This window comes from Euphorbia lathyris, chromosome 2 (assembly GCF_963576675.1).
Source record: "Euphorbia lathyris chromosome 2, ddEupLath1.1, whole genome shotgun sequence".
Taxonomy (NCBI): Eukaryota; Viridiplantae; Streptophyta; class Magnoliopsida; order Malpighiales; family Euphorbiaceae; genus Euphorbia; species Euphorbia lathyris.
Genome location: NC_088911.1, coordinates 129,600,631 through 129,628,433, shown reverse-complemented (window position 1 = coordinate 129,628,433; position 27,803 = coordinate 129,600,631). Strand labels below are relative to the sequence as shown.

General features: G+C 37.2%; 1 pseudogene; it reads left to right on the top strand.

Moving 5' to 3' along the window:
* The first annotated feature begins 7,161 nt into the window (after window positions 1-7,161).
* Window positions 7,162-7,656, top strand: LOC136217473 (CENP-B homolog protein 2-like; annotated as a pseudogene).
* The last annotated feature ends 20,147 nt before the right edge of the window (window positions 7,657-27,803 follow it).

Below are 27,803 nucleotides of genomic sequence, written 5' to 3'. Positions count from 1 at the left end.
AAAATCGCAAAAGCATGGAAGATGAGAAACGAAAAAGTGGTTTAGGATCGTTCCTTAACAAAAAAAAAGTGGTTTAGGATCGTTCCTTAACAAAAAAAGTGGTTTAGGATTGTTCCTTAACAAAAAAGCGGTTTAGGATCGTTCCTTAATGAAAAGGCGGTTTAGGATCGTTCCTTAACGAAAAAGTGGTTTAGGATCGTTCCTTAACAAAAAAGCGGTTTAGGATCGTTCCTTAATGAAAAGGCGGTTTAGGATCGTTCCTTAACGAAAAAGTGGTTTAGGATCGTTTCTTAATGAAGTCCACGTTCAGCACGATCTTATACCGATAGCTCACAGGTAACTTCCACCCTTATTCCTATAATAGACTTAAAGCTGAAGAGGAAAGGGTTGGCTTTTGGAGAGAGAAAGAGACTTTTAAAGAGGCTTTTGGAGAGAAAGAGACTTTTAAAGAAAAACCCATGGATAATTGATAAGTATTAAAGAAAATTATATTAAATTATAATCGGGGTTCACAATTGACATTATCAAAAGACTTTTAAGTAATATGATAACATTAGAAAAGTTGGGTTATTTTATTGTAAATAGTTTTCATAACTTGCAGTTGTGTGTAATTTTTTCTTGGATTTTATTAGGGTTGAATTTTAATTGGGTTGGGTTTAATCATTAGGCCAACCGAATTTGAAGTCTATTAACTGAATAATCCTCAAATCGTAGAACCTTTTATTATGCTATCCATTTAATCATTTATAAAATATAAAATTAATGATAAAATTTGAAATGATAAATTTTATGTCAATAAATTATCAGTTTTTCCAATCCAGTTCGGTCCAATTCAATCCACTTCGGTTATCAGTCCAGTTTCGGATAATTTCGGTCCAGTTCTTTAACAAAAAGTCAACGGTCTGATTCAGTCCGGTTCTTAAAAAAGTCAACAATTTAGTTCAGTTTCGGATATTTTGACTCGGATATTCGGTCAAGTTCAGTATCTTCAGTCCAAACGCCCAGCCTTTTTGCTTCAATGCTGAAAAAAAAAGTATTACACATGCAAATTTTTTTGAACAAAAATATTTGGCTCACATTAATCTAACATTTTTTCTTATTATTATAAAAGACAAACTTATGATAATTAGTTTCAGATTGTTTCTTCCAATACATGTTAATTAGAATATATATTTTTATCCATGTATATAAATGCGAATAAAGTTTAATGGGATATCATCTTTGTTCTATATTTTTCTTTTTTGACAAACTGTATTTGCATTATATTTTTGGAAACTGTTACATGTTGAAGCAATGATGCTGTTAAATCGTTTTCTGACTTCAGTGGTAATTTATTATTATCTTTGTTGTTTCTTTAATTGTTTATGGGTTAGTTTAAGTTTGTTTGCTCCACTTCAATTTCGTTTGTTGCGTGTGTTAGAGATAATATCCTAATTATCTCTGTAAATAGATTCCTATCTAATTAGAGTGTAAATAGATTCCTATCTAATTAGAGTTTTACTCTGTCTATGTTCCTAGTTAGGTAGAGTTTTAATACGACTATACTTATGTATTGTATTCCTATACAAACTATTATTGGCTCACTATAAATACAAGGCCTCTGAGCCAGAATCATTAAGCTGATTCAATTCATTATTGTGCCTATTACTTATCTGTCTATCTCCATATTTCTATCATTATCAAATCATTCATCCAACATGGTATCAGTAGTATCAACTTCCGCATCTTCCGAATCCTATGATCATCCTCAATCCCCAACCTATTCCCAATACAAAGCTTCCGTTGCCGCAAAAGCCACTGCCGCCGCCGGTGTCGCGGCTGTCTCCATCGCACCAACCACGGCGTCTGATCCCGCGGCTGCTTCGAAAGCGAACGACACCCTCGGAGGGTCGTTTGCATCGTTGGGGTGGAGATTCACCTCACCGTTTGTCACTGGAGAATCAGAATTCCTCGCCACCACCACCGCTGCTCCTACCGCAACAGTCCCGCCACCACAGGAGACGGTCGGCGACTTCTTTCCGGCAGACGTCCATGATGCGCTCCACGCGTATCTGGCGGCCAGCGCCCGTGCGACAACCGCGGGACCTTCGACGTCTGCGGCTGCGGGTCCGTCGGCACAGGTTGCGCAAAACCCAATCGCAACCGTCGCGGTGAACCTGCTGTCTCCAGAGGTTCAGACGGCACTCCACGCCCTTCAGGAGGCCAGCGCCCGTGCGCCTATTACGACACATCCGACGATCGTGGCTGGGGGGGGGGGGAACCTGCGAAGGTTGCGCAAAATCAGGAGGCAACCGTCGCGGCGAACTCGCTGGCCCAGGAAGTCGAAGCTGCGCTTCTCGCATTCCAAGCGGCCAACGCACGCCCACCGACAACGGCAGCGCCGAAGCAACCCGCTAGCCGTCATCCTTCCGCGGCTCCAATGCAAACCGCGACACCGACGTTATCCAACGACACTGCAATTCTAGCCGCACTCGCGGCATATCAGGCGGCCATTCCACAAACATGGAATCCTCAAGTTCCGATTCAGCAGCCATCTGTTCAGGTACAACAATCTGCAACACCTCCGACTCTATTTTCTCCATCAGTTCTGGCTGCCCTAGCGGCATATCAGGCGGCTGAAGCAAGTAACAAAAATCAGGTTATTTCTGAATCACATACCTCACCGTTTTGTTACAATACTCAATTATCTCATGATCCATCACCATCTTTCTTTTCAAATTCTTTTCACAACACGGTTGATGCACCGTCAACCAATGTTAGCCATAATTTTATTTCATCATCCATACCTCATAATACAAACAATCCTGTTCATCCAGAACCCATACCCACTCATGTTGAACAACCTAGACAACCACCCACAAACATCAATATCAACATCAAATTAAACCCGAATAACTACAAAGCATGGAGAATGTCCATGGAATCTACCCTTCAAACCTATCATCTTCTTCCTCACATCCTTAGTTCAACACCACCACCACCCAAATTTATTCCTAGAATAGGTTTTGTGACATCAGTTACGGATTTAATCATAAATCCATCATTTATTCAATGGGATGATGTAGAAAATGTGGTTAGGACTTTGCTCCTAAATTCAATCATCGAAGAAGTGTTTTCTGAGATTGCATATCTCAAATATTCACATGATATTTGGCTAGCCTTAGAGGATGCCTACGGGCTAATTACAAGCAGCAAGCAGTTTCAGATGGGAGTCGAACTGCATGAACTTGAGCAAGGAGGAATGTCTGTTACGGCATATATGCAAAAAGTGAAATCCATCCTTGATGATCCGGCTGCCTCAGGAAATCCTTATCCTCGGCATCTACTACCGTCAGTCCTTTACAAAGGTTTAGAAGAAGAGTATCGCTCCACTGTTCAGAATCTTGTAACTCAGCGCGGTACAAACATCAACTATCAAGAGATTTTCATAGCTTGAAGATAGTTGAGGGCATGATTCAATCGACCAGAAAGACAACTCTGCTTCAGCCTGAAGCTAATGTATCCACCATGGAAGCAAATCAAGCAAAGAATCAGAATTCAAAGAAAAGAAGAAGTGGCAAGTGCTACAATTATGGTGACCCAAGCCACTGGGCTGACAAATGCAAAAGACCAAAGAACAATTCAAGAACACAATACAATCCTGGACCACAAGCGCACATGGCATGGCAACAACCACCGAATCCATTCATGGGTCCTAATCAGCCATGGTACCCAGACACAGGAGCAACTAATCACATGACGGCAAATCCGGCTCAACTTCAACAAATGCAGCCATATCCAGGATATGATACAGTTCAGTTTGGCAATGGTCAAGGTTTGCAAATTGCTCACTTTGGAAATTCAAATATCAATAATCTGAAAATTAATGATGCCCTACTTGTTCCCAAGCTTACCAAGTCTTTACTATCTGTTCAAAAATTTACCCGTGACAACTTATGTTTCTTTGAATTTTGGCCTAACCATTTTCTTGTGAAGGACCAAACAACTGGGGAAATCCTGTTACGGAGCCCGAGTAAAGATGGACTCTATGTGCTTACACCCACCCTGAAGGAGGCGCTAGTTGGAGAGAAGGTGTCTTTTGAAAGGTGGCATGCATGGCTTGGACATTGTCAGAATCAGAAAGTCAGCTCAGTTCTCAAAGGAAACAATCTATCCTCTTCAAAACCAGTTAACAAATGCCGTTTTTGTCCATTAGGCAAGCTTGCTAGGAACTCTTTTCCATCTATTAGTCGTTCTAGCACATTTACTTTTGAAAACTTACATCTGGATGTTTGGGGGCCAGCTCCAGTTGCTTCTTGTCTTGGCCACCGTTATTTTTTAATAATCATTGATGAATTCACCAGATTTGGATGGGTTTTTTGTCTAAAGAATAAGAGTGATGTTTTTTCCACCTTCTGTGATTTTTATGCCATGATCTCTAATCAGTATAGTGCAAGGGTTAAGAACATTTACTCTGATCTTGGGGGGGAATTTCAAAAACTACAACCTTTTTTCAAACGGCATGGCATTATACACAAGATTGCATGCCCTCACACTCATGCACAAAACGGTATAGCCGAGAGGAAAATTAGACATGTTGTTGATACTTGCCTTACTTTGCTAGCCAATGCATCTTTACCTCCAAAATTTTGGAACTATGCCATGATACATAGCATTAGGCTAATTAACTACTTACCCACCAAAATCCTAAACAACAAGTCACCCTATTTCTTGTTCTATAAGAAACAACCTACCTATAAGGCCTTACGTATTTTTGGCAGTGGTATTTATCCTCTTCTTCGTCCATACAATCAGCACAAATTTGACTTTCGCTCCAAGCTATGTGTCTATCTTGGTCCATCAGAAAATCATTCCGAGGATATATGTCTTGAATATGCCACCGGACGCATATACATCTGCAAATTTGTACAGCAAAGGAAACTTTCATGAAGAGGTGATATTATGGGACCCCCAAGAATCGGAAAGGAAGTCATTATCTGTTTCCAATACAAATATAGCCATATAATATTTAGTCCATCAATTAACCTTGATTTCTCATAAGATATTGTGAACAAAATGTCAAATAAGTAAAAAGACTTACCTTAAGAATGTTGGTAGCACATTCTTCTGTAGTATTTTGTGTGCTACAATTTTTCTGTTGAGTCTTTCGATGAGACCAAACAGAGCTTCTTGGAGGAGATGGTGCATAGCTATGCAAAAATGAGCCATAATCACCATATTTAGCTTCTGAAAGAAAAAATGTCCACCAATCATTACCATATATAAAAATATCTCACCATTACTTCTATGGATCTTTAAAAACTTTCATTTGGAGCACTTACACAATTCCTCTTTAGAAACATCACCTTCAAAATCCTTTCGAAAATGGCCCAACACATTTTGAATCTTATCCTTTAGCAAAATAAAGAAATTATCATTGACTTGCATAAAAAGAAGTAATACATGATAAGTATATGACAAGTGCAGACCTTATTCAAATTGACAAATCATTATTCAAATTGATAAATCATTATAATAAAAGGTCAATTAAATCAATTGCAACAAAATCTAGTCCTCTACAATTGAATGATTTTAATCCATGAAAATGATAGTCATAATAATATTTACTTCCTGATTCATGTTATAAATTGAACATCATCATTTTCAATGAAACCCTTACAATGTAAGAGAGAGCAATATCAGGGTCTATATCAATTTTGTTGGAGCAGTCACCCTCATAATACTAGGGAATCTCCCTTTCCTCAAGCTCGGGATTATTAGGGTCCATATCCACACCTCCCAAAGAAAAACTTAACCTTAAAAGCTTAAGTCTAACCCCAAAACCCAAACGTTATGTTCTCTAAACCCTAATGCTCCAAACCAAGCACAAAATGGTGAATTAACAATTGATTCTCCAAGGGAACTCGCGATTAGAGAACCAAATGGAGGAAAGTTGATTAGTAAATCAATGGATGGTTAAAAAAAACTAGGCATTGCCAGGCAAAGAGTATATATAGATTCTACAAATTCAAACTCAGTCAAAGATTTGAATTTCAATTTATGGTAATTATTTATTTCTGTAATTGTAACGTTATCAATGTCTTAATTGTTGGTTTTGACCCAATGCAAGTTGCACATTAGGAGGCATGAGCTTGTTTACCAAAATCAAAATCAAAACATTTCAGTTTATAGTAATTATTTATGTCTATAATTGTAACGTTATCATTGTCTTAATTGTGGGTTTTGACCCAATGCAAGTGGCACATTAGGAGGCATGAAAATCAAAATCAAAGCATTTCAATTTATGGTAATTATTTATGTCAGTAATTGTAACCTTATCAAGGTCTTAATTGTGGGTTTTGACCCAATGCAAGTTACACATTCAGAATCAAAATCAAAGCATTTCAGTTTATGGTAATTATTTATGTCTGTAATTGTAACATTATCATTGTCTTAATTGTGGGTTTTGACCCAATTAAAGTAGCAAATTAGGAGTAATGAGCTTATTTAACTTTATCCTATCTTTTTTTTTACAATCATAGTGCATGTGGCCGAAACCCAGGTTGATTTCCGGAAAAAGATTCATGGCACACCAAGAACAAGATATAATATAAATTAACCAATTTAATAAACATCTATATAGGATACTCTATATAGAAATAACCTCTATTTTGTTATAAAAAAACTCGGTTCGAACTTGGTAATAACCTCTATTACCAAACTCTATTTAGTAATAACCTTGTTATACAAATAGTCTGATCCCAAGTGTATTCCTATATAGAGGTTTTAATATATATATATATATATATATATATATATATCAAAACTTTATCTTGGGCTTTTGATATACAAACCATATAATTATATGTAAATAAATAGTTATTACAGTAAAACCTCTATAAATTAATAATGTTGGGACCATAGAATTTTATTAATTTAGAGAGATATTAATTAATCGATAAATTAATAATTATTAATTTATAGAGTGATTTTAAATTTTTTAAATTACTGATTTAAATAATGTTTTTGTCCAAAATCAATGAACAGATCAAATTAAATGTGCAGTATATAAGTTAACTGAACTTGGAAGTTATTGTATTTATATCAAAAATATTCAATGTATCATAATTAATGAATTACTATATAAATTTATTTGGAGTGTTGTTTCAAATCATACCAAAAATGGCTTCTCATCTAAAAGGTGTCAATAAATCCACCATGACAGATCAAATCAGAAAAGCATTGTGCGAATACAAGAGAGATCATCCTGCAAGCACTCAAAAGGGTTTACAAGATTGGCTAAATGAAACATATCATTTGAAACTTAGTCAAGGTATATCTAACACTCTTAAGAGATCATCTGAATATCTTTCTGCTGATTTTGGAAAGGGAACAGATATCAAGCGATACAAATCAGCCAAGTATCCAGACATGGAGAAGGTTGTTTATGAGTGGTTTCTCCAATGACAAGCTCGTGTGAATATAACAGGAGAGTTAATTTTGGAGAAGGCAAAAGAGACGATGAAACTTTTATATTCTCACGAGCCTTCTGCATTTAACCTATCCCAAGGCTGGCTCGAGAAGTTCAAGCAACGACATGGTATCAAGTCATTTCGTCGTTTTGGAGAAAGTGGTTCAGTTGACACACAAGAAGTGGAGAAGAACTTGAGGGAATGATTGGTCAGCTTGGTTACCGCAATCCAATGGATGTCAATCAAATATTGGATTATCCAGGTGAAAACGATGAATGCTCACAAGTTCAAAGTTTAAAAGAAATTGTGTCGAGCGTTATGCAAAATGAGGATGAAGCTGAGGATTATTCAGTACCTTTGAAATCGGTTACAAGAAAGGAAGCAATTATAGCATCATCCACTCTTCATAATTTTTTGCTGCAATTTGACAAGAATACACCGGAACTTTTGAATGCACTGAGAATAGTTAGAGATGAAATTCAACTAGATTTAAATTTCAATAAAAAAACAAAATACTATAGATTCATATTTTGTTAGATTATCCTAAGTGTGTATATCTATATATATTTCACATATGTATTTGAGAAATTATTAATTTATAGAGGTAATAATACAATGTAGTACTCATGGTTGTTCTAGAAAATTATTATCTTATTAATTTATTAAAATTGATCATTTTTTGAACCGGCCCAAGTTGGGACCGGAAGAAATTATTATTTTAAAGAGTTTATTCATTTATCGAGGTATTAATTTATAGAGGTTTTACTGTATCTTCTAACCAATTAATTTTATGTTTATTATCAATGACGGAATCATGATTCCATTAGAAAAAAAAGTGTTCCGTAATAATTTATAAGTAGAACTGTAAATGAGTCGCTCGTGAGCACGATTTACTGGCTCGGTTCGTAAACGAGTCGAGATTAAGCAGTCCAAATCTCGACTCGAAAGCTCACGAGTAGGTTCGATTAGAACATTTATGAACAAATTTTAGTTTTGTAGAAAACTAGATAGTTTTGTGTTAGTTGACAAATATCTACACTTAATATTATTTCATTTGCTATTAGATGAATTCGTTTTGAGTAATAGACGTGTTAGAGATAATATTCTAATTATCTCTGTAAATAGATTCCTATCTAGTTAGAGTTTTACTTTGTCTATATTTCTAGCTAGGTAGAGTTTCAATACGACTATACTTATGTATTGTATTCCTATACAAACTATTATTGGCTCACTATAAATATAAGGCCTCTGAGCCAGAATCATTAAGCTGATTCAATTCATTATTGTTCCTATTACTTATCTGTCTATCTCCATAATTCTCTCATCTATCTAACCCTAGATTCAACATGGTATCAGTAGTATCAACTTTCGCATCCTCCAAATCCTCTGATCATCCTCAATCCCCGACCTATTCACAATATAAAGCCGCCATTGCCGCCGCCGCCCCATCTGCCGCCGCAGATCCAATCGTGTCCGGCGATTCCATCACACCGAGCTCAGGTTGGTGATTCACCTCTCCGTTTGTAACCGGTGAATCATCGTTCCTCGCGGCAAACAATCCTCTGCCACAAATGTCGCAGCCACCTCCGACAACCGTGACAAATTTGCTGCCGCAGGCGGTTCTTAACTCCCTAGCCCCGCAACAGGCGCAACAGCACCAACGACAACGTAAATCGCAGGCGGCCCTCACAGCGGTTGTCGTTCACTGTAAGCCGCAACCAACGCAATCGCAACAGACCGTCGGCGACCTCCTGTCGCAGGCGGTCCGTGATGCGCTAGCCGCGTTTCAGGCGGCAAGCCTTGGCGGCACGCAACAGCAGAAATCGCAAGCCGCGATCCCCACTACCGCTGCTGTCAACGTACAAACCGCGCCTCTCATGACTCCGACGAACTCCACAGCCGATGCAGCGGTGCTAGCCGCGCTTGCGGCATACCATGCAGCAGTTTCGCTGCCGCAAAATCAACAAACCCGGGTTCAGCAGCCATCTACTCAATTACAACAATCGGCGACACCTCCAACTCTATTTTCTCCATCAGTTCTTGCTGCCCTAGCAGCGTATCAGGCAGCCGAAACTAGTAACAGAAATCAGGTTATTTCTAAATCTTATACTTCACCGTTTTGTTACAATACTCAAGTATCCCATGATCCTTCACCTTCTTTCTTCTCAAATTCGTTTCATAACACTATTGATGCACCGTCAAACAATGTTAGACACAATTTTATTTCCTCATCCATTCCTCATACTAGAAACAATCTTGTCCCTCCAGAACCTATCTCCACTCATGTTGAACAACCAAGACAACCACCCGCAAATATCAACATTAACATCAAATTAACACCAAACAACTACAAAGCATGGAGAATGTCCATGGAATCCACCCTTCAAACCTATCATCTTCTTCCTCATATTCTTAGTTCAACACCACCACCACCCAAATTTATTCCTAGAACAGGTTTTGTGACATCAGCTACGGATTTAACCATAAATCCATCTTTTATTCAATGGGATGATATAGAAAATGTGGTTAGGACTTTGCTCCTAAATTCAATCATCGAAGAGGTGTTTTCTGAGATTGCATATCTCAAATATTCACATGACATTTGGCTAGCCTTAGAGGATGCCTACAGGCTAATTACAGGCAGCAAGCAGTTTCAGATGGGAGTCGAACTGCATGAACTTGAGCAAGGAGGAATGTCTGTTACGGCATATATGCAAAAAGTGAAATCCATCCTTGATGATCTGGCTGCCTCAGGGAATCCGTATCCTCGGCATCTACTACTGTCAGTCCTTTACAAAGGTTTAGCAGAAGAGTATCGCTCCACGGTTCAGAATCCGATAACTCAGCGCGGTACAAATATCAACTGTCAAGAAATTTTGCATAGCCTGAAGATAGTTGAGGGCATGATTCAATCAACCAGAAAGACAACTCTGCTTCAGCCTGAGGCCAATGTATCCACCATGGAAACAAATCAAGAAAAGAAGCAGAATCCAGAGAAAAGAAGGAGTGGCAAGTGCTACAATTGTGGTGATCCAAGCCACTGGGCTGACAAGTGCAAAAGGCCAAAGAACAACGCAAGAGCACAATACAATCCTGGACCACAAGCGCATATGGCATGGCAACAACCACCGAATCCATTCATGGGTCCTAATCAACCTTGGTACCCAGACACAGGAGCAACTAATCACATGACGGAAAATCCGGCTCAACTTCAACAAATGCAGCCATATCCAGGATATGATACAGTTCAGTTTGGCAATGGTCAAGGTTTGCAAATTTCTCACTTTGGAAATTCGAATATCAATAATCTGAAAATTAATGATGCCCTACTTGTTTCCAAACTTACCAAATCTTTATTATCTGTTCAAAAATTTACCCGTGACAACTCATGTTTCTTTGAATTTTGGCCTAACCATTTTCTTGTGAAGGACCAAACAACTGGGGAAATCCTGTTACGGGGCCCGAGTAAAGATGGACTCTATGTGCTTACACCCACCCTGAAGGAGACGCTAGTTGGAGAGAAGGTGTCTTTTGAAAGGTGGCATGCACGGCTTGGACATTGTCAGAATCAGACAGTCAGCTCAGTTCTCAAAGGAAATAATCTATCCTCTTCAAAACCAGTTAGCAAATGTTCTTTCTGTCCATTAGGCAAGCTTGCTAGGAGCCCTTTACCATCTATTAGTCGCTCTAGCACATTTACTTTTGAAAACTTACATTTGGATGTTTGGGGGCCAGCTCCAGTTGCTTCTTGTCTTGGCCACCGTTATTTTTTAATAATCATTGATGAATTCACCAGATTTGGATGGGTTTTTTGTTTAAAGAATAAGAGTGATGTCTTTTCCACCTTCTGTGATTTTTATGCCATGATCTCTAATCAGTATAGTGCAAGGGTTAAGAACATTTACTCTGATCTTGGGCGGGAGTTTTAAAAACTACAACCTTTTTTCAAACGTCATAGCATTATACACAAGATTGCATGTCCTCACACTCATACACAAAACGGTATAGCCGAGAGGAAAATTAGACATGTTGTTGACACTTGCCTTACTTTGCTAGCCAATACATCTTTACCTCCAAAATTTTGGAACTATGCCATGATACACAGCATTAGGCTAATTAACTACTTACCCACCAAAATCCTAAACAACAAGTCACCCTATTTCTTATTCTACAAGAAACAACCTGCCTATAAGGCCTTACGCATTTTTGGCAGTGGTACTTATCCTCTTCTTCGTCCATACAATCAGCACAAATTTGATTTTCGCTCCAAGCTATGTGTTTATCTTGGTCCATCGAAAAATCATTCCGGGGATATATGTCTTGAATATGCCACCGGACGCATATACATCTGCAAATTTGTACAGCACAATGAAGAAGTTTTTCCTGCATCAACAATCACTGCATCATCACCTTCATCTAGCAACTCAGGGGTAAGCACATCATGTCAACTACCATCTCTACTCGGCCCGTATCCAGGTAATTTCTCTAATCCCAACCCTATAGTACCTTCTTCTAACCTGGTTCTATACTCTGCACCCATCACACCTGGACCTCATCCTGGAACCCCAACTACTCCTCCTGACTCTGAAGCCACAAACAGTGCTCCTTTAGCTCCACCTCAATATCTGTCACCAGTGGTCACTGCTGCATCGACACCTGTTCCTCAGAATGATCCTAACACTCCAGTTAATGCTGCGGACATCATCACACCGGAAATACAGAATTCAATTCCTCATGAGGAGAACATCATGCCACAAACAGATTCTCCCCCTCCTGAAAATGCACCACATGCTCCTATTCCACCTGAAAGGCCCAGGCCTCGCAATGCACCGCTGATTGGTCCACGACAACATTATATGCAACTTCGACAGTCATCTCTTCAGTCAAGAGGAAGGTTTGAGGGACTATTAGCCACACATCCAAATGGCACAGTGGATCCCACATGCTTCAGTAAAGCTAACAAACAATCAGAATGGCGTACTGCAATGTCTGAAGAGATCCAAGCTCTTCTGGACAACGGAACATGGCAACTTGTACCGAGACCACATAATCAGCATGTCATCACCTCCAGGTGGCTCTTTCGTACAAAGAAGAAGCCTAATGGAACCATTGAGCGTCACAAAGCTCGCTTAGTAGCACGGGGATTCACTCAAAAAGCTGGGATTGACTACAAAGAAACATTCAGTCCAGTAATCAAAGCCACAACCATCAGGTCTGTATTTTCCATCGCAGCAGCAAACAACTGGTTCGTCAATCAGCTAGATGTCTCCAATGCTTTTCTCCATGGAAACTTATCAGAAACCATATATATGGAACAACCGCAGGGGTTTCGGGATAGTGACCGACCAGATCATGTCTGCCTTCTCAAAAAGAGTCTCTATGGATTGAAGCAAGCACCGCGAGAATGGTTCACTCGTCTTCGAACATTCCTCCTCTCTTTTGGGTACAAAATGTCACAGGCTGACAACTCTTTGTTCATCAGACGCACCGATACTGAAAAGACCTACATTTTGTGCTATGTTGATGATATACTCATAATAGGGAACCACCCTGCACACATCACCAACACTATTGCAGCCATCGAACGTGAGTTTCCCATTCGCAATCTTGGCAAAGCAGAATACTTTCTTGGAATTGAGATCCGATATGAGAAGGATGGCATTCACATGTGTCAAGCCAAGTATATGGCTGACATCCTCGACAGAGTGAAGATGATTGACTCCAAGCCCATACTAACGCCCATGGCCACCACACCAACACTTTCAAAGGAGCTAGGCACCAGCTTAACCTCTGGAGATGAATACAGAAGCATTGTAGGGGCACTTCAATACTTAACATTCACTCGTCCTGACATTGCATTTGCAGTCAACAAATTATGTCAGTTTCTACATTGTCCAACTGATGAACACTGGAAAGGAGTCAAGAGGGTTTTACGCTATGTTCAGGGTACATCAGATTTTGGCATAGTCATGTCTGTCAAACTAATACAGCACATCCATTGCTACTCAGATAGTGATTGGGGAGGGTGCCCTGATGATCGACGATCCACGGGTGCCTTCTGTGTCTATCTTGGATCCAGCATTGTATTGTGGCAGACTCGCAAGCAACCCACAATAGCCAGATCCTCAACGGAAAGCGAATACAAAGCAGTAGCAAATGCCACTGCCAAACTGCTATGGCTCAAATCTCTTCTCTCGGATCTCGGATTTCCATTACCCACCCCGGTTCAGTTATGGTGTGACAATGTGGGAGCAATCTATCTCACCTCAAATTTAATGTTTCATGCTCGCACAAAACACATTGAGCTAGACTATCATTTTGTTCGTGAACAAGTTCACAGAGGATTCCTCAGTGTCAGATTTATCCTAACCGATGATCAGGTTGCAGATATACTCACCAAGCCGCTAGCTCCGGCTCATTTCACGATGCTACGTTCCCGCCTCTTTGTTCGTGCCCGCCATCGGGTTGAGGGGGGGTGTTAGAGATAATATTCTAATTATCTCTGTAAATAGATTCCTATCTAGTTAGAGTTTTACTTTGTCTATATTCCTAGCTAGGTAGAGTTTCAATACGACTATACTTATGTATTGTATTCCTATACAAACTATTATTGGCTCACTATAAATACAAGGCCTCTGAGCCAGAATCATTAAGCTGATTCAATTCATTATTGTTCCTATTACTTATCTGTCTATCTCCATAATTCTCTCATCTATCTAACCCTAGATTCAACAAGACGAACTATTAATAAACATCTTGTTTGTTTCAAAAAAAAATAAACATCTTGTTTATTTATTCACGAACATTTTTAAAAATACATAAATAAATCAATTAGTTTTGACACTAAGGCTCTATTTTTTATGGCTGAAAAAACTTGAACTGATATAAACTAAATGCTACTGAACACTGAACTGAATTAAATTGAATGCTACTGAACTTAACTGAATGCTACCAAACTTAACAATAATGATGATATTAGACTTTAAAATAATTTTAGTGATAATATTGGACATTAATAAGTTTATAATAATTCTTTAAAAAAAATAAACTTATAATAATAATAATAATAATAATAATAATAATAATGATAATAATAATAATAATATGGTTGTTGATTAAAAAAATAATAATGGTTCTAATAATAATAATATCAATAATAAATAAATATATTATTAAAGATAAAACTAAATTGAATATCAAATAAAAGCTCGTGAAATTAAATAAAAATGAGTCTAATTTAAACTAAAAATACAAATTTACATACAATTTAAAGTCTATGAAATTAAATACAAATTTTTATATGAATACAAACTCTTAATTTTTTTCTTAGATTAAAGTGCAAAAAATACCCTCAACGTCTAAAACGGTGCAATCTTATCCCTAACATTGATAAATTGGATAAATTTAAGAAATAATTAATCAAATTGTCTTCTCGGTCATGAATCTTGTCATCTACACATCACACATGCGTCATTTTATCCGTAACAAATCACAAACATATATTGGCTACCAACTTTAGGGGTAAAATTGCACTATTTTAGACATTAGATGTAAAATTGCTCCTGATGCAAAAAGTTAGGGGGTATTTTTGCATATTAACTCTACAATTAATTGTAAAGTCTATCTCATAAATCTAGTTTTGTCAATTAAAAATTAAAAGGGAAAATGGATACAATTCCTAATTTTCAAATATGGATGCATACTTTAGTTTTATTTTTTTTATTAAACAATTGTAAACTTCAATAAACTAGCATTTCTTGACTTTTGTCAAATTTATAGATAATGATAAATTATAAATAAATAATAATAATAATAAATTATAGATAAATAATAATAATAATAATAATGATAAAAAAATTATAATCATAATAAATAATGATAAATTACTGAATGTTGAAACTAAATGTTAAAGCTGGATGCTGAAATTGAAAGCTGAAACTGAATGTTGAACTGAATTGAACTGAACTAGACTGAATTGAACTGAACTGAACTGAACTAATTGTTACTGAAATTAAGTAATAAAAAACAGAGCCTAAGTGATTAATAAAGTAAAACTATGAAAAACATGGAAAAACGTGAATAACACGAAAAAGTAACAAAATACGAAAAATGCAAAAACGCGAAAAAAAAACAAAAAGGGAAAAACCGAAAAACTAAAACGTGAAAAATCGAAAAAATGCAAAATAAAACACAATAACATGACAAAACGTGAAAAATACGAAAACGTGAACAAACGGAAAAAACAAGAAAAGTTGGAAAACACGAAAAAACATAAAAAAAAACGTTATAAACGCATTTTTCGTGTTTTTTAACACTTTTTCATGTTTTCGTGTTTTTTTATTTTTTCACGTTTTTCATTTTTTTCACATTTTTTTGTTTTCCACTTTTTTCATGTTTTTGTGTTTTTTACGGTTTGCACATTTTTTGTGTTTTTTCATATTTTGCGTGTGTTTTTTTTTTGTGTTAACACGTTTATATGTTTTCGCGTTTTCACCCTTTTCCACTTTTATCTCATTTTTTTCTTTTGTTTTGTGTTTTTAATGTTTTTTTTTTTTGCGCTTTTACATTTTTTTTACCTCTCTTTTTTCATGTTTTTACAATTTTTCCGTTTTCATGTTCTTATTGTTTTTTCGTTTTTAATGTATTTTTCGAGTTTTTTTCGTCTTTCGTGTTTCCAATTTTTCTATTTTTATATATTTTTAAAATAATATATATTAAATATTTGAACAATTTATAGTAAAAAATTAAAATTTTAAAAGAAATAAGAAATTACATTTGAGGATAATATTGTCTTTTTAATAAAAAAATTATCTATTTCATTCTACCTTATTCCACCAACCAAACATAGGAATAGTAATTCCTAAGAATTTCCATTCCATTCTTTTCTATTCTATTCCTTTGGAATAACCATTCTACTTCATTACATTCTATTCCGCGAACCAAACGGCACCTAAGAGCTAAAAACGGGAAGTGAGAGCTTAAAGAAAAATTGGTGTATTTAGCACAAAAACACAACAATAAAAATTAAAACATAAATAAAATTAAATTTGTCCTTATTATTTTGGAAGAAGTGCAGATATAAACGAGTAAGAGTAATGAAGTGGTTTATTGTTAATAACCTTTTTGAACATCGATTATATTTAAAATATTTATTCAGTTATTAACGCATTTATAAACAACCTGCCAAAATATTTCTCCCAACAGCTCATAATTTCATATAGAACTCATATCAATATTTAAGTCTGTCGCATACAAGTTAATAACAAAAGGTCGCTTAAAATATTATTATGTTATTTAAAACAGTTATAAACAACATGTTAAACATACATGAACATACATCCGTTTATTGAAAAACTTATTGAAAGATCTGATTTGGCAGCCAACTGTTAAATCAGTTCGTTTAAATTTTCTATTAGACTAGGTAAAGATTTATCTTGTATATATATAAAGAGTCGTCTAATTTACTAACTAAATAATGGAAGGTTTTGATATGCAAACCATATAATGTTAGTAAATATTATTAAATAAATATAAAATCATTGCTACATTTAAAAATAAAAAAGAAAAATAATAATAAATTCAAAATATTAAAATTATTAATAAAAGTTAATTATAATTCATTGTAAATAGAACCCTCTCATAGTAAATATTTGATTATTTTTTTTAATCAAAAAGAGTAAATATTCTAACTTCAACTTAATACCATATCATTTAAAGAAGAGTTAAAGTGCAAAAAATACAAATTATATTTATAGTCAGGAGCAATTTTATTTTTAACGTCTAAAATGGTGCAATTTTATCTCTAATATTGAAAATTAAAAGCAATTTACTCCTAACATTATCAACTTGGTCAATTTCAAACATCAGTACAAAATACATATATTTTTTATGATTTAATAATAGAATTAGAGATTAATATTTTTAAATCAGATGAAATATTTTAAATTTTTTGTCCAGCTCGTAAAAAAATACACTTATTTAAAAAAAAAGCACGTGTAATCACATGTTTGTGATTTGTTATTAATTAGTGATAAAATGACTCACATATGAAGTGTAGATGACACGATTTATAATGGAGAAGACCGTTTGATGAATTATTTCTGAAATTGACCGAACTTGTCAATGTTAAGGTAAAATTGCAATTGGCTACCAACATTACAGGCAAAATTGCACAATTTTAGACGTTAGGGGTAAAATTGCTTCTACCGGTAAACTTTAGAGGTATTTTTGCATCTTATCCCTTTAAAGTATTACTATTATCATAATAATACATTAAATGATGGAACAACTCCAACATTAAAATTTTACTTCTTTTTTTTTTCAATAACACTCTCCAATATAATTTCATTAGCCTTTTTTGAGAGGTTCTATAGACTTTTACTAATTAGATTTTATGTTTTTAATTATATTTCTCACCATGATCCACCTTGACTCATGCATTAAATGAAATGATGTTGATGGAGCAAGACGGGTTTTCTATTCGATGGATTTGAAGAATATTGTATCTAAGACTTCAATTATCACAACTTATGCACAGAATGTAAGAGGAAATGAAGCTCTTCAAGTTTTTAGAGAATTCAGTTGTTTTACTATAAAAAGGACTGGTCATTATATGTTAATTAGTGTGATCAATGCTTGTTCTAGCTTGGGGAAACTGATTTTGGGAAAGTTGCACACAAGGCAGTGATTCGCGGTGGCCACGGGTTGAATGATGTTGTTGCTACCGCTTGTAGACATGTATGATAGATGTTTACTCAGACAAGGTGTTTAAACGAATCCACATCTTTCTGTCATTCCATATACCTCAATGAATGTTGTTGCTGTAAAGTACGGACTCGGGCAACAATCACTCGATATCTTCAAAGAGATGATCCATAAAGGAATTAAACCAAACCATTTAACATTTCTGAAAGTGTAAATATTCTACCTTGAACTTAATATCATATCATAGTAATACTTTAAATAAGGGAAGAACTTCAATATTAAAACTTTACTCTCTCTCTTTTTCAATAACACCTTTTAATACCATTTCATTAGCCTTTAGTCAAAGGTTTTATAGTCTTTTTCTAATTAAACTTTATATTTTTTATTATATTTCTCACCACGATCCACCTTGACCCATTCATTAAATAAGACAACACTCCTATGGATGTACAATGCAATTTTTTTTATATATTTTCCTAATTTTTTTCAATTCGTTTTATACCCTCTAATTTAACAAGCGGTGTAGATTACTCTCGGCAAAGCTATGTCACATTGTATGGGGCCAGCTATGTAATTTCATATTCCATATTTCCTAACTCGATTACAATACATACTTGTCCTAGTCGCTCTTCGGCTCTGTTCTTTATCGCTGAATTGAACTGAATTGAACTGAATTGAATTGAATTGAACTGAACTGAACTGAATACTGTTGAATACTGAACTGAATTTAACTGAATACTAATGAATACTGAACTTAACTGAATGCTACTGAACTTAACTGAATGCTACCGAACTTAACCGAACTTAACAATAATGATGATATTAGACTTTAAAATAATTTTCATGATAATATTGGACATTAATGAACTTATAATAATAATATTTTTTTTTTTTGTAAGAAAGGAAAGAAAAACAAACAAGAACACCTAACCCGGGATCAGTCTAGGAAGGCTGACCCCAACCCTATCCTCCATGAGAATAGACAAAAGAGAGGAAGGAGGAACAGAGAGGGTAGAAACACCTAACACTCCTTCATGGCCTGCAGAAGCCAAGCGATCCGTCATGCGGTTTTGTTCCCTATACACATGGGAGAAGCTAATATCCTCAAAAGCAGGACAAAGCCTTAAAATAGCTTGGATAAGATTATGGCCATTCCAACCAATAACCTGTCTATCAGTAATCATGTTAATAGCTTCCAAATTGTCTGATTCCACCGAGAGTCTCTTCACACCCATGCGAATGGCAAGCTTAATACCTGACAGAATACCCCAAAGTTCAGCAGAGAAGGACGAGCCCACCCCTAAGTTATGGGTAAAACCAGCCATCCAAGCACCACCAGCATCCCGAAGAACACCACCAGCAGCAATTCTGCCATTACTAAGGCACGAGCCATCCGTGTTCAATTTGACAACACCTTCCCTAGGCTTCCTCCAACCAACTAACTGGACAGATTTATCCGGAAGGGTGCTACCCATAGCCTCCCCTTTAAAGCTACTCAAGATAACAGAGAGTTTTTTCGAGAAGTAATCAAGTAAATGTGGAATAAGGCTGATTTTACCTTCAAAAAGCTCTTCATTTCTCCATTTCCAAATCTGGTGACAAACAATAGCGAAGAAAATGTCACCATGCTCTCTGCTATCTAACACCTTCCCATTGGCACCATCAGTGAACCAGTCATCTTCTGAATAAGCCATAAAAGAGTGAAGGGTATGAAGAGGAAGAATCCCTTCCCAAATCTTCCTACTATTAGGGCAATCCCTCAGGGCATGGCAACTGGTTTCCACATGACCTCTGCATCTGCTACAAATTCCAGACTCTATCAAGTGCCTTCTGTGCCTCTCTGCATTAGTAAGCAGCCTATCCTTGACGCCCAGCCACAGAAAGCTCCTAATCCGATAAGGGATTTTAAGGGCCCAGATGGACTTCCAAATTTCTAAGGGGGGGTCCACCCTATTAGAAGAAAAAGCTTCATAGGCCGACTTACAAGAGTAACTGCCATTATTTATCAGGGCCCAACAGTGTTTGTCCTCATCCTCCTCCTGATTGCTAACCTTGACTCCTCTAATCATAAGGAGGGACTCCAGATTAAGGAAAGAAGCGAATTTCGACCAGATCCAATCTCCCTCCGAGTCCACCACATCAGCCACCCGCCAGGAACGGAAATCATTGGGCGGAGGATAGCTACAAACCTCAATCAGCGGCTTATCACCAATCCAGATGTCATCCCAGAAGCTAATAGATTTACCATTACCAACCTCCAGACCAATTCCAGTGCAGAATTCTACAAAAACACTATTAAGCCCTTTCCAAAGGAAGGAGCAGCTAGCAACCCTTTCTTTCGGACCACCAAAAATTTTATCCTTCCGGTACTTTCCATACAGCAGGCGGACCCAAAGGGAGGAGGGGTTTTGCCACATTCTCCAAAGAAGTTTCATTAAAAGGACTTTATTATTGTCCTTAGCTTGTCTTATTCCCAGACCCCCTCTTCCTTTGGGCTGGCAAATCTCCTTCCAGGGAACCAGGTGAACTTTCTTCCCCTCCCCAGACTCTCCCCACAGAAAGCGCCGATTAATCTTATCCAGATCCTTAAGAACCGGCTCAAGGAGCTTACAGGCTTGCATTATATGATTCGGAGCCGCACAGTTAACCGACTGGATAAGGGTAAGGCGACCAGCAAGGGATAGAGAATTAGCTTTCCAGCTAGCACAAGAACCATTAGTTTTATCCAGAATGTCTTTAAAGGAGACTTTGGAAACTCTGTCACTGTGAAGAGGGACCCCTAGATACTTTCCCAAAGAATTCGTTAAAGGAATACCAGAAATCTCACTAAGTCTCCTGCACAAGCCATTACCCATGTTTTTAGAACAAAGCATACGGGACTTCTGGATATTAATCTTTTGGCCAGAAGCCTCACAAAAGCAGTTAAGGATCTCCATAACCACTTTGATTTGCTCCTCATTCCCCTCCACAAAGAGCATCACATCATCTGCAAAGAACAAATGGGTAATAGGGGACCATATCTGCTAATGGTCACCGGGTGGAGGGACCCCTTGTTCACAGCATCCTGAATCAGGTGAGCAAGTCTTTCCATGGCGATAACAAAAAGGAAAGGGCTCATAGGATCCCCTTGACGAATTCCCCTGGAGGGAGAGAACTCGTCAGACATGTCTCCATTAATCATCACCTGGAACATAGGAGAGGAAATGCAACTCTCAATCAGACTCCTCCAGTTCTCCGGGATCCCGGCCTTAGTAATACTCTCCAGCAAAAAGCTCCAGTTAAGTCTATCGTAGGCTTTCTCTAAATCCAGTTTAAGAGCCACTATCCCTTTCTTCCCTTTTCTAATTCTCATAGAATGGACAACTTCCTAGGCAATAACAATGTTGTCCATCATTTGTCTACCAGGAACAAAGCTCCCTTGATTCTGACTAATAATATCCGGCAAGATTTTCCGGATTCTATTAGCCACAATCTTTGTAATAGCCTTATACAAGACGTTGCACAGGCTAATAGGTCTCATCTGAAGGAAGGAAGAGGGTTTCTCAACCTTAGGGATAAGAACGAGGAGGGTTTTATTGATCATCCTAATATCCTTAGAACCTTCAAAAACACCTAGAACAAAGCTATAAATGCCCTCTTTCACAGTATCCCAGTGTTTATGATAGAAGCTAGCGGGTATGCCATCAATGCCTGGAGCTTTAGTGGAACCGATACTGGAGAAGGCCAGATCAATCTCTTTAATGTCCACCGGACGGAAGGCTTCCATAATAGTACCTTCTCCAAGCCGAGGAAAGAAAGTATCAGAGTAGGCACTAACCAAGTTCACTGTTTCCTCTTTAAACAAGTCTTTATAAAAGTCAAGGGCAAGGATCCGAATGTTCTCCTCCTCAAAGATCCAAACACCATTGGAATCTCTGATAGCATCGATCCTATTCCTTTGTCTTCTAATGATTGTAGAGAGGTGGAAATACCTGGTATTTCGGTCCCCATCTTGGATCCAAGACTTTCTAGACTTCTGGAACCAAAGAAGCTCCTCTTGTTTAAGAACTGCTTCCAACTCATTCTGGAGAGCTCTAAGCTGACCATTCAAACTATGGTCGAACCGGGCCTCTAAACAACGCTGAATGCCTTCCATCCTTCTTAAGAGCTTATTCTTTCTTCTGATAATGTGACCAAAAGTGTTTTTATTCCACCCTATCACATTCCTCCTAAACTCTTCTATAGCGAGAAGGACATCAGAATGAGGATGCCAATTGTTTTTAACAAAGTTCTTAAACTCGGGGTGAGAGTCCCAAGCCACTAGATATCTAAACGGTCTGTTGCCTTTTTGCCTGTTTCCTATGACCAATCTGAACAGGATAGGACAATGATCAGAATGACGGAAAGGAAGATTAAGCACGTTAATCTCAGGAAACCTACAGATAGCAGCAACATTAGCATACACTTTATCCAGTCGAACAAAAACACTATTCCTTTTCCACGTAAACTTGTGACCAGCAGCTCCCAGGTCAGACAGACCACAAAGATCCATGCTCTGCTTATGGTTGAGGCATCTGTTAATGTAATGATTACCCTCACCTCTCTGATCATTTAAAGTGGCTATGTCGTTAAAATCCCTGGCAACCAACCAAGCCTCCATCATATTAGAACTAATAGAATGAAGAATCTCCCACATTCTTCTTCTGTTAGTTACAACTGGATCGGCATAAACAATGGTAATAAAAAAAGGGTTATTTCTAGGGAAACACACCTTACTATGGATGAATTGATTGTCTATAGTAATAATATCAATCTTGACTTGACCTGGCTTCCAAAAGAGCCAAATTCCCCCAGCCCGACCTGTAGCCTCCGATCTGACACAACTCCAACTCTTAAACTTTTTAATCACCTCATCTGCTTTGGAACCGCTAACCTTGGTCTCCAGAAGAGCAAAGCAAGAAGGGTTAAACTGTTTAATAAGATCATTAACATGGATACGGGTAGCCTTGCTTGCCGCACCTCTAACATTCCACACAAAGAAGTCCATCAGAAAGGCAAACTACAGACACAAGCCCAGCACCTAGAACAGGTATTTCTTCGGGGCTCCAGAGAGCCTGGAAGAGGTCCCAGAAGGTCCCTTTTTATCCCAAGAATCCTTCCCATTCTGGTTCCTATTAGGTTTAGCTTTGGGTTTTTTTAAACTAGGTTTAATAATCCCCATAGCTTTCCTAACTGGAACCTCAACCAGAGGATTAAGATTACTAACCTCACTGCTCAAAGCTCTTCCTGTAGAAGGGAAGGGATGGGAGCTATTCCTGGTATCAGCTTGAAAGAGAGGGTTGATAGACTTACCTAAAGTGGAGGCAGGCTTAACAGAATCCTGACCTGGCTTTCCTAAGTCCATCTGATCCTTAGGAGGCTCCGAGCTCTGTCCTTCTTCCATAGTCAAGACATCAAACCTAGACCCTGAATCGGAAACCCGACCCGCCCCAGTGTCACCCCCCTTTCTACTAACAGGAGGCTTAATTTTCATTTTAGGCTCGATCTGAAGGGATGACATCTCTTTGCTGATATCAGTAGACTGAATTTTATTAGCAATAGCCTTTGGCTTTCTTCTAACCGACCTTTTGGCAAGCATCCAGGGGCCAAAATTCCTTCCATCACTCTGATTCTCCTCAACTCTGCCCATGACAGGTTCCACCTCCTCCTCTACCATGATCCTTTTGCTAGGACAACCTTCAAAGGTATGGCCAAACTTGCCACATTCATAGCAGATATTGTGAATACCTTCATATTCAATAAGAAATACCTTATTCTGAATCCACAATTTGGACAAGAGAGGCTTAGCTAGATCTATGTCAATGCAAACCCTGGCAAACTTGCCCCTAACTGCTCCAATGGTAGTCTTATCCACATGGTGGACCTTCCCAACAAGGCTACCAATCTTATTCAAAAATCTCTCACTATAGTATTCAAGGGGGAGGCCTGGGAACCTAACACAAGTAAGGATTCTGTTAACAGAATAATCATGGGGATCAAAATTAGGAACCCAATGTCTCAGAGCCAAGACATGGTTGGAAATAATATAAGGTGCCCCATTAACAACAGCATTAAAATCCTCAGTGCTAGTAAACTTGATGGCATAATAGTCATTCTCAAGGTCAGTAATAGTAACCTTGCCTTTCTTTGCCCATTGGGCCTGAATCCTCTGGGCAAAATAACTAAAGCTAATCCTCTTCCCCAAAACAGTAACAATCAGGGCTAGTTTCCATTTGGATCTAAGGATTCTCTTATCCTCAGAAGAAAGACGGATCCTAGGACAGAGTGGGTCCTCTGGCTCACCATCCTTAGAGTCAGAGTCTGAGTAAAACTCCTCAGAATCATCCTCAATAATGTCTTCTTCCATCATGGTTTCTTCCAACATTACGCCCAACACCTTATCCGTCCAGGATGGATTACACCAATCATTCTGAAAAGCCGGACAACTTGGTGGGACAATAAATTGTTGTTGCTCAGAAACCTTTCTAGAGTCAGAGGCCAAATCCTGATTAAGTCATGGGCCTTTAACCCCTTTAACCCCAGTATCATGGGCAGAGGTAGAAGCTCCATTGGTTTGCACAGAATGCCTTTTATGCTCAAACTTCGCAGAATGATCCTCTTCTGAACTCAAATTAGGAAGGGTGATGTGCATATCCTGATTCGTATCCACGGTAGGCGCATCAAGAACCGCCGGAGCGACCTTCGTCGCGGTAGCATCCCTCGCTGTCTGCGATATAGCAGAAACAGATCCAGGCAACGATGCCTGTACAGGCAGCAATTCCGCAATGGACGGAGAAGGGCTCCGCTACCCCGGCAAGGGCGCGCGCAACGGCCCCTCCCCCTCCACTGCTGCCTCAACCCTAGAAACTTCCCTAAACCTCTCACCGCTCGAATCTACCACCGGAACCGATACAACCACCCCCTGTAGATCCGGCCGGCCTCTCTCCCTAGATCGAACTCGCCTCCGATCGCCGCTCAACCTCCTCTTTCTTGGCGACCCGCAGAAGCCTTCGTCTTCCTCCCCGTCCGGCGTTAGATCCGGATCCGACGCCGACCCACCATCACGCTCAAGCCTCCCATCCGACTGCCGACCGCCATCCTCTCCTCTCCCTGCCGCTGCAATCACCGCAAATTTCCTCACCCTTATCGCCTTCGTCATCGCAAAATAAATCAATATTTACTCTCAGATTTTATAATAATAATAATGGTTCTAATAAATTTAATAATATCAATAATAAATAAATATATTATTAAAGATAAAACTAAATTGATATCAAATAAAAGCTCGGGATGATAAAATCTTGGCTCGATAAAAGCCTATGACATTAAAAAAAAATAAGTCTAATTTAAATTAAAAATACAAATTACATACAAACACAAATTTATATATAATTTAAAGCCTATGAAATTAAATACAAATCTTCATATGAATACAAACTCTTAACTTTTTATTTTAATTAAGGGTTAAAGTGCAAAAATAACGTTTTGGGTCAGAAGTAATTTTACCTCTAACGTCTAAAATGGTGGAATTTTATCCCTAACATCGATAAATTGGATAAATTTGAGAAATAATTCATAATATGGATGCAATTCCTAATTTTTAAATATGGATGCATATTTTAGTTTTATTTATTTTTTATTAAACCATATATAATTTAATAAACTATCATTTCTTGACTTTTATCTAATTTATAAATAATGATAAACTATAAATAATAATAATAGTAATAATAATAATAATAATAAATTATGATAAATTATAGATAAATAATAATTATTATTATAATAAATTATATATAAATAATTATAATATAATAAATAATGATAAATTACTGAATACTGAAACTGAATGCTGAAACTGGATGCTGAAACTGAATGCTGAAACTGAATGTTGAACTGAACTGAATTGAACTGATTGTTACTGAAATTAAGTAATAAAAAACAGGGCCTTCCTCTAACTTTCGTTTTGGTCGCTCTTATTCCAATTTTGTGATTCTACTCGCCTCGCCCCTGCTAGACTTCTTTTCCCTTCGATTTTTCCATGCATGGTTGTTTTGCTAATTCCAGTTCACCATCTCGCTTATTCTTCTGATCGGGTGGTTATTTTGAATACGGTTTGTCATTTCTCATGTGCAACACCTGTCGATCTATCATTGACAAATCTACTTATTTCTAGCTTCACGATTAGACTCTCCTCGCTCCTTCCATATAGATGTTTTTTCGATCCACTTCATCATATTTGATATTCTTCCTATCGGGTAGGTTCATACAGAATTATAATTTCTCATACACAAAGCCTTAGTCAATCTATGATTAGCGATACAAAACACTGTGTGTGTAAGTACCATACATTTTTTTATTTTAATGGTTGACCAATATAGATACATGTACTGTACAAATCCTTCAAAACACGCAGACATGAAGTATGTTTTCGGAGTACGCTTGCCTCGCCCCTTCTAGATTTCTTTCGAATGCCATTCATTAGGTACGAATTTGACTAGATTGGTGGACTATGTTTGCGTGGATATTTCCTCTAGGTTTATTTTTTTTATTACACTAGTGAGTTCTCGAGTTATTGATTCTAAACTTTCAATGAATTATTTTACCTTCATCTGGCTAAAGTGATCAATTAATATTCATGGAAAAATCTCGAGCTATTAGTTCTAAACTTTCGATTAATTACTTTACCTTGGTCTGACTAAAGTAACTAATTAAAAGAAGCGTTAAGTTTTCTTAGTTCCAAACCTTCAATTTATTATTTTACCTTGGTCCGACTAAAGTAATTAATCAAAGGTGGTATTACGATTCATGAAATTTTTTTGGAAAACCAATAAGCCACATTAAATGGTCATTAGGTCTAACTTATGAATTTCGATTAATCAATTTAATCACGGTTGATATAAACAATTAATTATATTTAAGTTCGAATTTGATCCATCTCCAACAAGCAGTAAGAATCATAAATTAGTCCTGAAATGGATAAAAATAACATGATTAGGTTATTCATGATTACCTCATAATTAAGATTAAAATCCGCTTTTAGCCCATAATTAGATTAAAACATACCTTAGAGGGAGATATAATAGAGTTCATAGCAATAAAAGTAAATTAAGGATTAGAAGAACCCGTAGTGACGATTGTCAAATGGAACTTCCTCGATGAAGTGAAAACTTACTTTTATTGGATGAACTTTGCAAACTATAACTATGAACATAAACTATAACGATAACAACATATATTATTGATTCTTGAAGAAAAGAATCAGCAAATTAACACAAAGAGAAGAAAGAATTAAGACTAAGTTTGTGTAAGAATTGTCTTCCATGCACCACAAATGTCTCTTTTTATAGGTAGAAGTCAATATGGAATCAAAATCTAAGTCTTGTAATGTCTCACATCCCCATAATCTTCCAAATTAATCTTTAAAGCGGGTGGTACCAAATTTTGATAATCTAGGAGTTGAAAATGTGTGAAAGTGAGAAATAAATCTTAAGCTTCAACAAATGCATCCAATTGTGATAATAGTTTGAGCTTGTTACATTTCAAAATTGGAAATAATTATTATTACTAAGTTGTTCATCTATGTTTTAACTTTCCACAACATTTTGAATCCCTGAATCTGAGCCCGTA